This window comes from Bombus impatiens, unplaced genomic scaffold, assembly GCF_000188095.3.
Source record: "Bombus impatiens unplaced genomic scaffold, BIMP_2.2 scf_0442, whole genome shotgun sequence".
Classification (NCBI taxonomy): domain Eukaryota; kingdom Metazoa; phylum Arthropoda; class Insecta; order Hymenoptera; family Apidae; genus Bombus; species Bombus impatiens.
In genome coordinates this window covers 900,343-911,168 of record NT_176861.1, presented here as the reverse complement: position 1 = coordinate 911,168, position 10,826 = coordinate 900,343, and the positions used below count along the sequence as shown (strand labels likewise).

The 10,826-nt window shown below is 39.2% G+C and overlaps 1 protein-coding gene across 1 annotated transcript in view; it reads right to left on the bottom strand.

Annotated features, from left to right (window-relative positions):
* Positions 1–4,283: 4,283 nt before the first annotated feature.
* LOC100740952 overlaps positions 4,284–10,826 on the bottom strand; it is a 32,765-nt gene continuing 26,222 nt past the window's right edge. The window contains exons 7-8 of the mRNA XM_024368439.2: positions 8,682–8,844; positions 4,284–7,967 (exon numbers count right to left, since the gene is read on the bottom strand). The gene's annotated coding sequence lies outside the window, so the exon portion shown is untranslated. The remainder of the gene's footprint in view (positions 7,968–8,681; positions 8,845–10,826) is intronic.

Below are 10,826 nucleotides of genomic sequence, written 5' to 3'. Positions count from 1 at the left end.
GCTATAATATCGAGTCATCGACAAGACTTAAGCTTCTCGCATGAATAATTCAACTTACGTGTGGTATCGGTTGTTGTATTTCGCGTGATTTGTATTTATTATATTTACTTGATCGGAACACAATTCGAGAAGATGCCAATCGAGGGGCGAAAAAAACTGTGTAAGATACAACTTTAGAAAATTGAAAAACAGTGAGTAATCTTGAGTTCGATGGTCAGTAAAGGACGATATAAAGAGGTCAAGGTTCACGGATGAATAACGAGCAAGGAACGAGTCAGTGGTCGTCGAAGGTGAAATTTGGGATATTTGGGATATTAATGGCGATGAATTTAGAACGTTATGAATGTAGAATGTTAAAGTTAATATTTAAATATGATATAAACAATCCTGGACACAAATTCAACTAAATAAGCATAGTAAAGATCATGTCGATGTACAATATGAATTTTTTACGATCGATGGATTGGTACGCACGCAGCATATCTCTATGTGATTTGCAAACGAATCCGCTGACGTGAATATTTTCACCGCGCGCGGCTTTAATCACGAATTCAAACGGTGTCCGTTGTGGATCGATTCGAATTAGTCAGCGGCGCGACATTTTCCATCATTGTTGTCTACATTATGTCTAGCCATGCCTGTCGATTTTAACGGAGCTTCTTGACGTTCGCTTGTCGTCGTTATCGTCGACTGTTAAGATATAACAAGGTCGACGTTCCACGATCCCCGGGAACGATAACGGTATCGCTGTAGTATCATCCGCTCCATTGGGATCCCGTTATCAGCCGCTAGATCTGATCGTTCGATTCGCTTGATCAAAGTTTGCCAAGGAAACGGAGGAGGTTCGATGTTGGTCGCGCGAACGCCACGCGATAGTGGCCGTGGCTTTCAGCGAAGCTCGTCGCGTTACGTAAAGGTCCGTGACTAGAGGCACGTTGCTCGCGGCTCTTCCACGAATTTTGTGGATCCGAATCATCCAGCCATTCGTGCTCGATTTTAGAAGCCGATCGCTCGATCGTCGCGTCGATCGACCATCGATCGTTGGCGTAACGCGCCGGCTACATGGTTGAGCGACCAAGAAAATACGCAATCTTGTGCAACTCGGTTGCAGTTCTTCGAAAAACGGCTAGCTACCGTTAATCGAGCTCCCTTTGCTTCGACGATCATGCGCTCTTATACAACGCACGGTGCTGATACCGGCCGCGCCGCTCTGCGACTCTTATGTAATCGACCGTTTAATGTTTGAACAAATCGTACGATGTAGATTAAACGTGGCTCATTAGGTGTATTCACCGATGTCTGGCCCGTTCGAAAATAAGCGAATTTGCGGAATCGGTATCGAGTATAGAGGATTAAGGGTGACACCCGAGAATTGAGATTGATTTATTGCCCCCTGATGAACTGCTTCTGCAAGATTCGTGTAATCTCACGATACTCGCACGCTATTGACTGACTAGTATCGATAGTCCGATGAAAATTGCGTTTTCGTTCGCTTTGTAGTAATGCGATAGGTTAAAGTTAAAACGGGTTACGTCGGCTATCGTGATTAATCATTCCGTCGATTCGGTTTCATAATAAATAACCGTTCCTAATTATAGCTTGGTAACGGAAAAATTCTGTCGGTGTTATACGTTTATTATTGGTAAAGTACACTGTTAATAAGTATACTATGTTAGTATGCATCCAATTCTTTGAAAGGCAAATTGTAAGAGCAACGACGTATTGTGTAACGAAGCGATATGACTTTCTTCCTGCGGCTAGATATTATGTGTACCACTTAATTAAGAGAACTCGCGCCTCGACGAAATAGAATGAGATTTAATACACTGAATATCGTTTGTTCGCGAATTTTTATTTAGTTTAAGTAACACTAGTTTCACAATATTGAATTCCATGTTCGAGTTACTCAGCAGGAGAGTTATAAAATACGATATAATGTAATCGTCATTTCATAATTGCTAGGGATACGTTTTACCGTTTATGTAACTGGGATGAGCGTCGAGCAATCAAAAATCTTGCGTAAGTCACCGCTTGTATCCCATTTGGACATTTATTCGGGCCGATGAGTTATCTGGATGCTACGATCGACACGCGTAATTTTCTACGTATTATATACCTGAGAGTTCCCATTTCCGACCGAACTTCTCCATTTTTAAATTTACTCGACTCGCCCGACCTTGAGACGAGGACACCAATGAAAAAATTCGCGATAAAATGTGAGCGAATTTTCGTGTGTGGCTCGATCGAAACGAGAAGGTGAGGAATATTAAAACGCCCACGCTCAAGGAAATGTATAAATTACGCTCGACCAGTTAAAACAAGTTTTTAAGGATTACTTGAACTTTGGAAACGAGCACTTCAACCACAAAATTGTATTATTCATCTTCAACTTATCTTTGCATCTACGACGATCTCGTGTCAATTGTTCCTTCTTGTCCAGCCGAGAATTGGTGAAATTTACGTATACTTGATAAATTTTTTCAAAAACGAAGTCTCTGACGCAGCCATTTTTGTCATTCTCGACTTTCGTCTTATTTCAATCCATAGAATCTCACTGACCCCATTTGGTACCATGAATTACGTTCTGACTACCTCGTATATTATGACGAATATCCAAATACTTTTATGAGCCTACCGTGTCACAGAACATACTCTGTAATCTGCATCAAACACTCAACGATCGAAACACTGCCGAAACATGTTGGCCCACTTTTGAAGCGAAAATTTCAAACTAGTGGAAATCTGACAATTATCCAAACTCCAAATCGTGTGTGTGTCACGAGCAGAGACGGTCGTTCATGCACAGAGTGCAGATGACAAATTTCGGGATCCAGCAGCGGTCACGTAGAAACGATGTGCGAATTTAAAATGCTGTGCGTCTAAAAATAGATTTACGCTGAAAGGAAATGGGATCGGACGAGGGCAGACATAGTGGCTGGCGCATGGAACAATCATTCGAAAGAAGAACAGCCTCCGTGCAAGTTGAAATCCTTTACCGGAAACCAGCCATCACGGTTTAATAAAATACAATGTCCGCGGTGCACGAAACGCGCTGCCAGTGAAGCCGCGCAAGGCGACATTTTAATTAAGGGAAAAGTGCTCTTATTCCCCATTTATTACTCGCTTCGTCACGACGCGATGCGTAAACGGCGTTGCTTTAAGGAAACACGCTACATTTGTGCAGGCATGTTGCTCGGTATTCGCGTTCAAATACGCAAGTATAATATATGCACTCTAGTGCACATATGGTGTTTGCATAATGAACGTTCCCTTACTGTCAGTTAGTAAATTATTGTAGGTAATTTCCTTGGTCTACGGTAGTTTGAAATTTTTATACGGTATTTTTGTGTACATCTCTGTAATTTATAATGTTTGTTGGTACAGTATTTGCAAGTAAGATATGTATGTATAAATCTATTTAAATATATGTATACACATTGCTGAGATAAAAGGCCCGGAAATAGGAGTTCAAGGAGAATCGTGAAACTATGACATTTATTTCGATTTATAAAATATAGTCCTATTAAACTTACTACTGAACATGTTTTGTGGATAATTTAGACGGAAAAATACCTACAATGCGATATATTCAAATTATACATTTTTGGTCGAAAACTTTCGATAGTCTCGTATTTAAGCACGCATTTTTATTTTGTGCGACAGAATCGATATCTCTACGTTATCCTATTTAGTTTTATACACGGTAGATTCTATTTATGGGAACTTGTTGAAGGACAAACAGTACATATAGTTGCAGATCATATAATATGAGATCACTAATTTTCCCCAATGGTGTTCAAATAAATAAATTCCTACTGTAACAGGATTTTCATATAACACAAGTATTAAATTATTAAATAAAGATGATGCATACACATCAAAAGCGAAGATTCGATCAAGTTGTGTTTCCCGAAGTTCGAATAGAAATCGCAAATGATAATTGGAAAATGTTCATTGATCTGAATTTGGAGCAGTCGTTAATGCTATCATGATAGAAATAGTATACCATGGCAAATGTTTCTTTACTTTATGGTTTGCTCCATATTACAGGTTTGTGTTGTAATCGTGGAATCGTGTTCTGATGCTAGAATCTATTGTGGGAAAGATTTCAATTTATATAACGAGCAGATATTGCCGGCAGATAAGCGTGGCTCGTAACATTTCGTCTCCCTGCTGGAAATCTTGTTGGGCGGTGGGTGAACGTTGAAGAAGTTGGAGGCGTTTCAAACGGCCGAAGTCGTAATTTTTGTAAAGCTCGACGTAAAAGATTTCCTTTGATGCGTTTAGCTAAGATAACTTCTAACATCGCTATATTATATAATCTCTTTTAATATTTAGATTTTCAATTACGAATACATTACGCAATAATAATTACTGTGTAACTAATATACGATGCCATTCATCGCATAAGTATTAGTAATATATGTATATGTAATGAAGAACGTATATGTCAAAATGTGCATACAAATTTTCTCAATTTCCGGTGAGACTTGTCTCGCAAATGTCTGGTAAAACTACCTTCACGAATCGTCAAACCGTGTGCTTTTCCTGTCATGATTCTCGATGTAACGCCAGTCGAATTAAATTTACATCGACAGGCCGCGTGGTAACGTTAGTTTTTACGCGGTTGCGGATTTCTTAGCCGATTTCCTCGGTGATAGCGAGACTAGAGAATTGCTCTGTACGCTTAACTCCACCGTGTACCACTGGAGAACGAACAAACCGAACGAACGAACTCGTGCTAAATTGGATCATATTACGTAAGGTTACCCGATTAAAGAACCTCAGGACAAATCCGTGCGTCGACTTTACGAGTTTCAATTACGAACTCCAGTGTAAATGTCGTTCTCCCGTGAGAGGCACGAGAAAAAGAAAAAAAAGAAAATCATGAACCGAAACTGTCAGATTGCACTGTTAAATCTTGCAGACGTTTTAATCGCATATTTTAAATTTTGTCCCATTAGTAGCGTGTCAGCGTCAACGTTGACGTTTACTTCGTTAGTCGCTTCGTTCAGGCCTGTAGCCTGCTATAACTACGTTTATGATTGCCAAATTTCATAATTGGGACCGACCAACGGCAACTTACTGTTGGTAGCTGTATCAATACAAAAGACATTTTATGACACGAATACATTGATAATTAGATTGTATAGATTTCTATACAAATTTGTTATTCTTTTTATGCTCACAATTAAGGAAATAGCACTAGGAAATAGGAATGTGCTTATTAAAAATTATAAGACGTACTCTACCGCGGATATTTTATGCATTCCGTATGCATCCTGTGTTTTGAATACAAATTTACAGTCATGTTACGTCTACCATGAATAGTCTATTCCTAGTCTATTCGTAGTATCCGATTTATTTCCATCTTGAATCGGAGAAACAGCGAGTATTTTTATATCTTGATGCCTAATTTTCCTTTCATAAAACGCAAAGTCTTCGATTTCCATTCATTCGGAGAACCCATTGACCTATCCGACTACGGATTCGAATTCAATTCACGTCATTCGCGCACAATTATGATATAAAACACCGATCATCCACGTTCTGCAGTTTAACGTTCGTGTAAATGTTCTAAATGCGCTTTCTTTTTCTTCCATGCGGATTACCACATCATATTCTTGCGAGTAACAGCAGCGACAGCGACTCGCAATTTTCTTGCGCATTACGTGCTGGCTGCATACCACGCCGGTCTCCCGAATGTAAAGTGTCGTAACTAAAGTCTTTCACCAGCGAGGGAATTAATTTCTTAAGGGGAGCCGTAACTTTTCTATTGTATTAATACTCGAATTTATCATCGCTGGGTGGCTGTGAAAATCGAATTACATCGTTCAGTCGTGGCTGCACGTTACGCAAGTGACAGATATTTTCAGATTATAATACTCGAATACCGATATCAATCAGAATAATTCGAGACAATCTATAAATACACGTAGACTTCAGAACGTGACGCGATGAAAACGATCGCGACGAGTATATTTTTATGTCGTCGTCGTATTCCCCCGTTCGGATCTTACGAACTCGTTCTACAGAATTTTCATCGTATTTCTATCAACACGGAATTACTTCGGATCTGGTTCTCTTCGGTGGAAAAGCAGAGCAATCGTGGTCAGATTATCGAATTAATTAGTTTCGTTAATGCGTCTGGTTTTAATTTTTTCGCCGTGTGTAATTATCCGATATGATTCGAGATTGTATATTTTAGCCTTCCAACGAGAAAGGGTTAACGAACTGCTCCTCGTTAGCGAACGAGCGGACATGTTTCGATAGTAACGTTGAAATATCAATTCGATCGAAATTACAATATTGGATGAATTTGTTAGCTGTACATTTATGCAGTGCAATAAAATCACATTGAGATTATCGATAGTGTTGATAAATAATTAGTAATTAATAGATTTTCTGTGGCAAAATTTGATACCACACACAAAATGATAGTAACAACTTCTTCAAGAATTAATTCAATTCGTTTGAAAAATAATATTTTTCTTATGGTTTAACGAGTAGTCGGTAAATAAACAAAATATATATGGACGATCATGTTCTCAACTTATTTTAAAGAAATCAATTTCACTCGGTTTAAGTTTCAGACATTTTTCACAATCTACCAAATACTGGAACATCTTTAGTGACACGAAGACGTTGCGTAGAATTAAAATAGATATCCATTCGGCCAAACAAAGACGCTATCATTGCTACGTCTGGAGATAGGCGTGTGCACGCGAGCAGAAAGGAAAGAAGAAATCGAGTAGATGCGCATTTTGCAGGCTGCACCGCAAGTGCATCCTGGTGGTTCGATCGTATGACTCTGACCTTGTCTGGATGTTCACCCCACACGTTTGGTTCGTTCGTTCGTTCGTTCGCTCGATCCTGGTCGAGTCGACTTTGGGGCCAAGATAGAGCCGGCTCTCGCTTATGTAATTCGAAACGGGTCACGGCCAGGCACTCGAAAAACCCGCCTTTCTCCGTCGACATTTGAATCGGACGCATTGCAGAACGCTGAATATTAGCGTTTCTACTAGAAACTTTCGCGATGATGTACCGTATCGCGATATTAATCGTTAGATTATCGTATACATCGAATATGAAAGATCAAAGATCGATGAACATTTTATTCGAAAGCGAAAAATAATGTGCGAAGTGGGTGATATTTTAAGGAACGATGAAAATAATTGTTAAATGATCGCGTAAGTAACACGAGTATTTTATCCAAGTGAAGGAAGTTAATAAAAAAAAAAAAAAAAAAAATGGAATAAAATTCATACGTTAAGAGATAATATCGTTCGAACTGTTTCAAATAATTACACGCTTCTTTCCACGCTGTAATACAAGCGTCGAAGTAAATTAAAAATCTAACATTTATTAAATTTATAAAATTTATTTAAAATGTAAAATCGCGTAGAACGAACACGGCATCGTAATCTGATGTAAGCAAATAACTACAATACGTAAGAAAAATTTCAGTTGAGTTACGAAACTTTTAACCATTATCATCGGCAAAAATCTAATTTTCTTTACACAACTTCTCTTACCAAACTATCGCACATGCGACAAAAAAGCTTGAAATTAGCATCAAGCATGAGAAAAGAGAAAATTAATGCAGTAAATTCAAAGCAATTCCCTCGAAGTCGATTATGAACTTCCTTCGTGCCAATGTCATACTGTCGGATTAATTTCACGAAACCTTAATCAAAATTTATCGTTCTTCGACAAAATCGATTTTGTTCTGCTTATCTTAGCAACGCGTACAACATTCAAAACACTGTGTCTACTCTATAAACAGTCTATTTAGCCAACTCGTCCAAGGATACGGCTCCACGTTGTTCTACCGATATGATATGTCACGGTGCTGTTCAACCGCCAGCGACGGGAAATTGCGTTTGTCGACGTCGGCAGTCGTTGCGTTAATTCCCCCGCATTGCAGAATCCTTAACGCAACCAGTCGTTTGGCAAGAACGTGTCGGCTGAAAATTAACATTGTGTTACCCGCAATGAGGCATATCGATCGGTGGATACCACGAAACGATCACGATCGTCTTAACACGGAGGCAAGCAGCAACGCAGGAACTGGTTTTACGTTTGCAGGATATTATCTGATAAGTGGAAGACAGTAACACACTGGTGAACCTGAGGAACCCTAGATAAGCCCTCTATTTTTAGGCTTGCGAATTCCGGTTGCGTTATGTAAAGCGTACTTTCTTTTCTTAAAATCTTTAACAAGAGACTACTTGTTATACTTTTTACCTATACTAAGTTTCGGTTGTAAATTTTGAAACGTCGTTGTTTATACCCTGTACTAGATTTCTTCTTTTCATTTATAGTATCGTAATCGTTGTTCAGACATTAATTTTGAAATTTCTTTTGCGATATATCTTCTGCTATACGATATTACTGTTACTAACGATGACATATCGACGTAAAGTCAAATCTCTGTTAATGTTTCTTCAAAATTAAAACGATTTTCAAAATTAAATAATTTTGTGCTCCGTTCATTTTCGATCCAATTCGGGTGTTTCTTTTTCCTCTTTCAACTTTCTAATCTTTAGGAAAATAAAAGGAAATCGTTCGTAGGTCTAAAGAAACGAGATTGCCGTTAGATAAGTACGCCCGTAACACGACCTAATAGATTTTCGAGTATGGAATAAATTAGCGTTTCCCCGAAGAAAACCTATACTCACTCCTTGACCCGAGCTCGGCCATGAAAGTGGCGCTATCATCGTGGTGGTAGCGCGTTCTCTGTTAGCAGTGTTCCTCGAACAACGGAACTGATTATCCACGTGCATCAAAGCGAGTCGACGATGGTGCCACGCACGATGTTACAGCGAAGGAGCAAATCTTCCTCTGAAAAGAAAAGAGATAAAAGCGGTAGGTAAATTGGAGAGCGTCTGGAACCACGCACGGAGCCACGGTGAGGATGATTTTTTAGAACGAAGGGATCGTAAAACGCCGGTTTTACGCTTACGAAATAATTTATGTAATCCAAAGCTGGGGGTCGCGGTAAAATTAGACAACCCCGTGTATGATCATGGCCGGCAACACGGCCACCGTCATCTCTGTATTTACGAACGCATCGTTGCCCTACGAACGGATACAACAAGTAACGTTTTACGATCGAGTTTTGTGGAACAGCGAAACAGACGTGCCGTTTGACACGAGAATAAAAGAAAGAAATTTTCGTGCGGCGTAAAAAAGAGAAATTATGAAACTATGAAAGACGAGGTTCGTAGTTTGAAACGAAATTAAGGACAGATCGACTGTATGACACGAGAACAGCAGATTTATTAGCTTTTAATCAATACGTAGGTAGTTAATGAATTTAGATGTATGCATATAATGATTCGCTAGAAATAGATCTTTTTCTCGATACATTGATTTAAGCTTTGTTCGCATTATGGCTTCTTCGATCGAATCAAATTAATTTCTGTTGCAACAGTTTCCTTTTAACGTTAACCAAACGGATGGTATAACTCATTTTTATAACATATTTTATGCTAATCAAAACCGGAACGAAGTTTACAACATATAATAAATAACGACAAGTAATGAATCATATGTGCAATTATCCAAGCAGATATTGCATCATAAAAATAGATATTATTACAAGGTAGCGGACATAAAAATTTTATAGTTTCTTTTCAAACGACAATACGACGCTGCATTTCAACATTGTATTTCGCTTGTGCAACGCCAATTCCTAACGCTAAACAATCGAATTATATCACCCACATATTCAATGCGACGAAACGAGCAACACGCAACAAATACACGTACTAAACCAATTTTCTACAAAATTTGCCACTCATCTCCGTGTCAGAGATTAGATAATTGCCTCGGCCGAAGAAACAATCGTATCTTTGCAATAATCTCGATGATAACTGCTTGCGGCGAAACCGCAATTATTCCGTGGCGCTAAACACGGCATGGAACCGATCGCCAAATGCCTCGAGTACCTACGACGATCCGTTGCAAGCCATTTAGGGCGCAAAGTCGATTGCAAAGTAGATTTTCTCGCGGACGTGTCCCTCTTTTGCAATTGGGTGGCGTTCGGCGCGAAACAATAGACGACGATCGCCATCGCTTGATATTTTCAGAAAAAGGATCGTGGGCAGATGATCGTGAAGCCCGTTTCTTGCGTCACGACTCTGTTTGTACAATTTTAACGACATCGTCGATAAAACGCCTTGTTACGAAACTATCCAACAACGAATACGAGATATTTCGAATTTTCTCCTCGAATTATAATATTTCATATTAATTGAATTATAATATTACGTTAATTATCTAACGTATCGAATATGGTAGAAGTTCGTTATTTTAGCTCATCAAGGGATATACAGTTTACATAATTGGAATTCCCTGATTCTTCCTGCTACTTACTGATTTTTCTCTTTAAATATCAAAAGTTCGCGCTGGAATAAATGAATTCGTCTCACAAAAACGTCTTAACTGGAATCTCGTTCTAAATAAACGGAGCTATATCGTAGCTTTCTTTTTCCTTAAACAAAGGATCGAAGAATTAATCTACAGACCGTTTCAATTCGAATCTGCGCTTCGTTCGTGATTCCACCACAACGAAGATCCTGATACCGAATCTCAGTCAACAACGTGGTGGCTTTTACCTTAGACCCTAAGAATACTCCACTCCAGAAGAATATTACAACGCCTCGAATTTCATAACGACTCCCCAACGGTTCCAGCAGCCGTGGCAGAATCCGTTGCACGTAACCTTTCATGCGCGTTTCTATTGTCGGCTGTTCGAGGCTCGATGGTGACGAAATCGGCGTGCATTATGCCGACCTGCGAGCGGTTAACCGCGAGTAGGT